Source organism: Cupressus sempervirens, chromosome 3 (genome assembly GCF_028749045.1).
Source record: "Cupressus sempervirens isolate cs-2001-9-10 chromosome 3, ASM2874904v1, whole genome shotgun sequence".
NCBI lineage: Eukaryota > Viridiplantae > Streptophyta > Pinopsida > Cupressales > Cupressaceae > Cupressus > Cupressus sempervirens.
Window position 1 is genome coordinate 686,148,251 of NC_143120.1, and position 6,991 is coordinate 686,155,241.

General features: G+C 33.8%; 1 pseudogene; it reads left to right on the forward strand.

Annotated features, from left to right (window-relative positions):
• Nucleotides 1–1,845: 1,845 nt before the first annotated feature.
• LOC149568598 (aspartic proteinase nepenthesin-2 pseudogene) lies at nucleotides 1,846–3,177 on the forward strand (annotated as a pseudogene).
• Nucleotides 3,178–6,991: the final 3,814 nt, after the last annotated feature.

Sequence of the window (6,991 nt, forward strand, 5' to 3'; positions counted from 1 at the left end):
ACCAGTCATAAAATAAAATTATAATAAAATGTGCAACTTACATAACTCTTTATTCATGTTTATCTCCCCTACGTTCTTTAGTTTTATACACTCTACAATACCCTATATCTACTCAATTAACAACTACTTAGTATTTTCATACCCCTCATCCCTATCTATTTAATGATTATCTTCTCCTATTTTGGTTTCTCACTCCTTAGTATCTTCACTTCTCATGCTTTTTTCTGCCTTTTATTTTATAATTTTTTTAACTTGTACATGTGCTCTTTCACAAGATAACTTTTTTCTTCTCTTAATTTAAATCTTCAAAAACATTTTTAATGTTCGGATAACATCTGTATGATCATTAGATTAATTTATACAATTAGGTTATTAATTAAATGAGTATCATAGCTTCCCTATTTTTAAAATGAACAGTCAAGACCATAACTTTAGATTGGTCCTATCAAGGCATATCTAGAAAAGTGCACTCTTGATCATTCTATAGAAACAACAAAAAACCTAATAGAACAAAACAACAATAAAATATTTTTTACACTGTAAAGTATATTTTGTAATTAATTTAAATATTCTTCCTTATATTGTTGTCTTAAAAATGCAATGATACTTTTCTTAGAGATATATATCTTTATCGTGACTCGAGATCAAAATTTAGTGTGGATAAAATAAATTTAAATGAAGTTAATGATATGCCACATATATAAAGAGTAAGAATATCCCTTTTGACATCTAAAATAACCATAACCATAGATATAGAACTTATGCATATCTAAGGATTTGACCAATAATAGTTGCAATACTTTCTAGAAGTTGAAAATGAGGATATATCTAGATGACATATTTTCTGACCTATGAGTTCCGAAATCATAATTGCATTACGTTTCTAAATTCACATCAATTTTAAGGCTGCATGCATTGTATTTACATGAACAAAAGGAATTATTGATTGATCAATATATCATTTGGTTAGCTATACATCTATTTAAAGTATATTAATTTATTTTGATATGCATTTTTTAGATCTGAGGTTAACTCAGGAGTTCCTTAGAGTTTGTCACACTGATAAGATCAAAAAACTTTTTAATTTTGAAGGACAATGATTATGTTTGAGAATGTTTCATTCTTTCAAGGCTCCATTAACTAGAAAGCTTTCATATGAGAAACTAAATGTGCCACTTATATTGACATTCCACTACAGGAAAGAAGAAAAATCCAATTGTTAGAGGTATCATTTTTACCTTTATAGACGCATCATTTAATATATGCTGAATATTAAAACTTATACCATTTATTAAATTTGTCTCGACTAACTAAAGGGATCAGCTTGAATAATTGAAATCAGAAAGAAACGTATCAATTTAATAACTGAATATCTTCGAATAAAAGCTCTCTAAAATGATTAACTGACTGGTCTAAAACACTTCGAAAGGTACGGTAATAGAAAACAACATTCGCTTTGTTTGGAATTTGGATCTCAACGGGGCCAGAAGATTCAATATGAAGCAGGAATATTGAGTGTACGGAAACACTAGGTAAGTGAAGGCGTGGACAGGGGAAAGAGCGATTTCTATCCTTTCTAGAACAATTCTAGAGAAGATGAGACGGTCACAGATAGAGAAAGCGGAATTAAATAAACTCATCCAATCAAGCGCATCTAAATAAGAGAATCGGTCCTGTTATTGGGACAAGTGGGGGAATATGTTGAGAGGAGAGTCAAAAACCAGTTTCAATTTCAGTAACGACCGAATTTGATTTAAGGCTCTTCCTCGCTCTCTATATAAACACCATATGGAGTGGTGTTGATGAGAGCAGAAAACGTTTTGCAGATTTAGAAAAGACAGAGAAATGGGGTACTGTTCAAAGGTGTTGGGTTTTGTGGTCTTGATATGCTTGGCTATTCCAATGATATCATGTTCTTCGGACAGACTATTTAGTGCTTGGCCCAAGTCCAGCAGCGATGAGAATGTCAAAGTAAGGGTGAACATGACGCGCAGATCAGAGGGAGAGTTGAGCTTCGCTGCGCGAATTCGTTCGGCTGTGGATCGAAGTAAGGGAAGAATGAAGAAGATAGAGGCGCACATAAGAGGTGAATTGGACGCTGAAACGCCGGTTCAAGTCGGGGATGGAGAATTTCTGATGAGCGTTGGTGTGGGAACGCCGTCTGTGAGCTTTGAGGCGATTGTGGACACGGGGAGTGATCTGATTTGGACACAGTGCAAGCCTTGCCAGGAGTGCTTCTCTCAGCCCACGCCAATATTCGACCCCTCCAAGTCCTCCACTTTCTCCACAATTCCCTGCGGCGATTCTCTTTGTGACGCATTGGGGAGTACACAGACGGGATGCAGTCCAGATTGTACCTTTATGTATCAGTACGGCGATGGCTCCTTCACCAGCGGTGACCTGGCTTCGGAGACACTGTCAATTGGGAGCAGCAAGGTTAAAGGCGTTGCATTTGGATGCGGGCATGACAACGAAGGGCAGGGATTCTCTCAGGGCGGCGGTCTCGTGGGACTGGGAAGAGGTGGTCTCTCTCTCATCTCACAGCTCGGTTCCAAAGCAGAGAACATGTTCTCCTACTGTCTCTTGTCCATCGCCGACTCTTCTTCGCAGACCAGCCCTCTCTTTTTCGGGGAGGGCGCTTCCTTGAGCGGAGGCAAGACTTTGTCGCTCATTAAGAGCAGCGTCATTCCCACTTTCTGGTACATCCCTGTCACAGGGATCACCCTCAATGGTAAGGCCGTAGATATTCCTCCCGGAACTTTTGATCTGCAGCCGGACGGCAGCGGAGGTATGATCATCGATTCCGGAACCACAGTGACCATTCTGGACGAGGCTGCCTACTCTCCTCTCAAGACAGCCATCCAGTCCGCCATTCACCTCGCTCCTGTAGACGGCTCTTCCACAGGCTTGGATCTCTGCTACGGGACATCGTCCACTAAGGACCTCGCCCTGCCGACCCTCACCTTCAACTTCAAGGGCGCCGTGGATTACGAGCTCCCAGCGGACAACTTCTTCATTCAGGTGTCTCAAGACCTTTCCTGCCTCGCAATGTTGGGCGTGCCCTCGGGGAACATTCCTTCCATCTTCGGCAACATACAGCAGCAAAATTTCCACATCCTCTACAACGACGCTCACAACACGCTCTCTTTCAAGCCCACCAAGTGCGACTCTCTCTGAACATTCGTTATCCTCCTCCTCTTCTCTGTCTCTTTCCCTCTCTCTCTCATTTTAATTCAACTTGGAATGCTTCTTGCGCTTTCGTTATCCTCTCCCCTTTGCTCTGTTTCCGAGTTTCCCTGTTACTCTTCTGCACCGTCGGTTGTTTTCATTCATTTCCGAATGTAATAAGTGATCCTGTCTCCCATGTAATTATAAATCTTTATAATTTAACTTGGTTTTTTTTTCACTAAATATTCAAACACATACATATGGATATGTATATACACAAACACATACATATAGATATGTATATACACATACATATACTGTTGGAAATACAAATGGGAAATGTATACTTCTGAGGGGGTGAATTAGAAGTACTAATCTCTAACCAATAAAACTTTTAACTTTAAAATAATGCATGCATAAACATATTGAATTACAATGTAAAGTAAATTATGAATTTTTAGCATATTTTTGTTCCTGTGGGATATCAAATTACTAATAGTTATACACTAATTCCTTTTGAGCTATTTAGTAACCAGCACAACAACATGACAGTCTCAACCTCATTATCCTATGGATAGATCTAATCAAATGTAACCAAATTTTCAAGATATTGAATTTATTCATTTGGTTTGAGAAGGTATTATCTTTTGACATTTTTTAAATCAATTTATTTTTTCATGAATAATATGTTTTTTGATACAAAGGCCATTTCGTACAAGTTTCATGAATGATTCCATAATAATTTCTTAAGTTTTCCTATTGGAAAATTAGATAAACAGGTAATATTATAGCCACCTTCTTATGATCTTGTTTGTATTAAACTTTATCCAGCACACTTACATTTATTATTGAGAACTTTTTTTAGAATTATGGAGTTAATAAGTAGGAGATAATTTCCACAAGTCAAATTGTGATATTGCTATCAGGATTTAACTGTATGATTTTGAATCAAACTCATTGAACCATGTTTCATTAGTAGTGATTCAACATGAATCCAATCTCATGAGAATAAATGGAACACTTAACACTCGTTGGATCTAGGACTTCCTGAGAGGTCACCCATCTTAGTACTACTCCATCCTTAGCGCACTTAACTGCAGAGTTTCCTCCCCGGTTAAACCCAAAGCTTGCAACCCCATTTGAAAAACCTTCACCAACTATTGTGCCTTATGAACCATTCATTAGAAATCCTGTTAAGCTCATTAATTGATAAGTAGGAGATAATTTCCACAGCAAGTCAAATTGTGATATTGCTATCAAGATTTAATTGTGTGATTTTGAGTCAAACTCATTGACCCTCATTTCATGAGTGGCGATTCAATATGAATCCATATCTCATGAGAATAAATGGAACACTTAACACTCATTGGATCTAGGTGATGGTCGTAGCGGTGAAGCATAAAGATTTCCCGGGAGGTCACCCATCCTAGTACTACTCTAGCCTGCATGCGCTTAACTACTAAGTTTCATCCATGGTTAAAACCAAAAGCTTGCAACCTCATTTGTGACATACATATAGATATGTATGTACACATCCATATTGATATACATACATATATACATATATACATACATACATATATATATATACACATATATATATGTATATATACATATATATATACATATATATATACATATACATATATATACATATATATACATATACATACATATACATATATATATACATATACATATATATATGTACATATATGTATATATATATATATATATGTATATATATATGTATATATATATATATGTATATGTATGTATATGTATATATATATGTATATGTATGTATATATGTATACATATACATATATGTACATATATATATGTATATGTATATATATATGTATATGTATGTATATATGTATATATGTATATGTATATATATATATATATATAGACACATACATGTACATGTACGCATACATATACATATGTATATATACACAAGTGAACAATGTATATACAAAAATATAGATACATACATACATATATATAAACATACATATATATATGTATGTACAAATATATATATAGATATGCATATACTCATACATATAGATATACATATACACATACATGGATCTGTGTCAGCTTTAGGGCTAACTTTGAAGATCCGGTGGGACCAAATCCGACCGGACACCATTCGGTCCAAACAATTTTGAAAGAATCCACATGGCTATGAACATATGCCACATGGCATATCCACCTAAGTGGTGTTCCGGCCGAAATGGAAAATTAATTTTAGCCAAAACACAAAAGATTATATAAAATGCAAAATATCTAATCTGCAGCTCTTTTTTATGAAACAAGTTTCCTGGAATCGCGAAGTGGGAAGGGCTGTAGGAGTAATTCAATCAAATCAAGTACGTCAGTAATTTTTACCAATTTTTTAATATGTCTTAAGTTTTATTTTACATTTCCCTAGGTAAATATATGGCTTTTAATGTGTTTTTTAACATTTTACGGCTTTAAACAATTCAAATATTTTTATTATTATGCATCTATGTTTTTAAGCAGTGTATTAATTTTTAAATAGTGTAATATTAGATAACTTAGAAAAAATATTGAAATTTCGTAAAGTTTAGACATTGTTAGAAAAATAAGATAAATTGTAAAACATTATTTAGCGAAAATAGTAGAAAATTATATAGAAAATATTAGAAAAGGTAGAAAATATAGAAAATATTAGAACAATTAGAAAGTTTAGAAAACGGTAGAAAATATTTATTAAATATAGAAAATTATTTAGAGAGGATATTAGAGAATTAAATTTTTTTTTTTTTTTTGTATTTGCTAAAAATCATAAGAAATTGTTAGGTAAAAGTTTAGAAACTATTGTTTGAAATATTTGATAAAAATAAAAAAATTCTAGATAATAGTAGAAAAGTTTTCTAGTATAAGTAAGACTCTATCATTGAAGCAAATGAAACTGGTAACTAGAGCCATCAGATTGAACTAAATCAGACTCTACCTCTTATAGTGAAACAATTAAATTCTAATAAAAACTTTAATATTGAATCTTATAAATTATAGGCAAGAGTGGAACTTAACATTGAAGGTAATTAAACCACAACATCAAACCTAATCAAACTCTACCTAAATTGTCACATTGAACCAAATTAGACTCTAACTCCTATATTGAACCTTAAATTCAAATATGTCAACCTAAACCCTAAACTTTTAACTCTTTGTCTCTCTCTAACTCCTAAACCCCATCTCTCTAAACCCTAAACCTATCTCTAACTTGATAATCCCTAAACTTGTTTCTCTCTCACACTCTCTAACTTACATAACTTCATCTCTCCTAACCCTGACCTACTGTCTCTCTTTCTAGATCTCAAACATTTAACCCTATGTATCTCTCTAACTCCTAAACTACGTCTCTCTAAACCGTAAACCTCTCTCTAATTATCTATCACAAAGAATGGGCAAGAGTTTTGCTCTGAAAATATGGAAAATTATATTATCAAACTGAGAAGAATAAAATGAAATTTACAATTGATCAATCCTTATAGAAGAAGATTGTAAAATCTAAAAAGGAAACCCTAAGAGTTAAAAGACATTTAATAATTAATATTTAATTATTAAATAGAAATGTGTGTGCATAAAGTGAAATCTTAAGAAGGGAGTGCAGGTAATTTAATAAATGAAACTAAATTAACCCTTAACTCCGGCATTATCTAAGTAAGGAAAATTTTATCTCTTACTCCGCATCATGGTATTTTTAGATAGGGAGTTTGTGGAAGGTAAAGGTGGAATAATTCCAAGCGCATGGTAGAGTATCCCAATACTAGGGTTAGGCCTT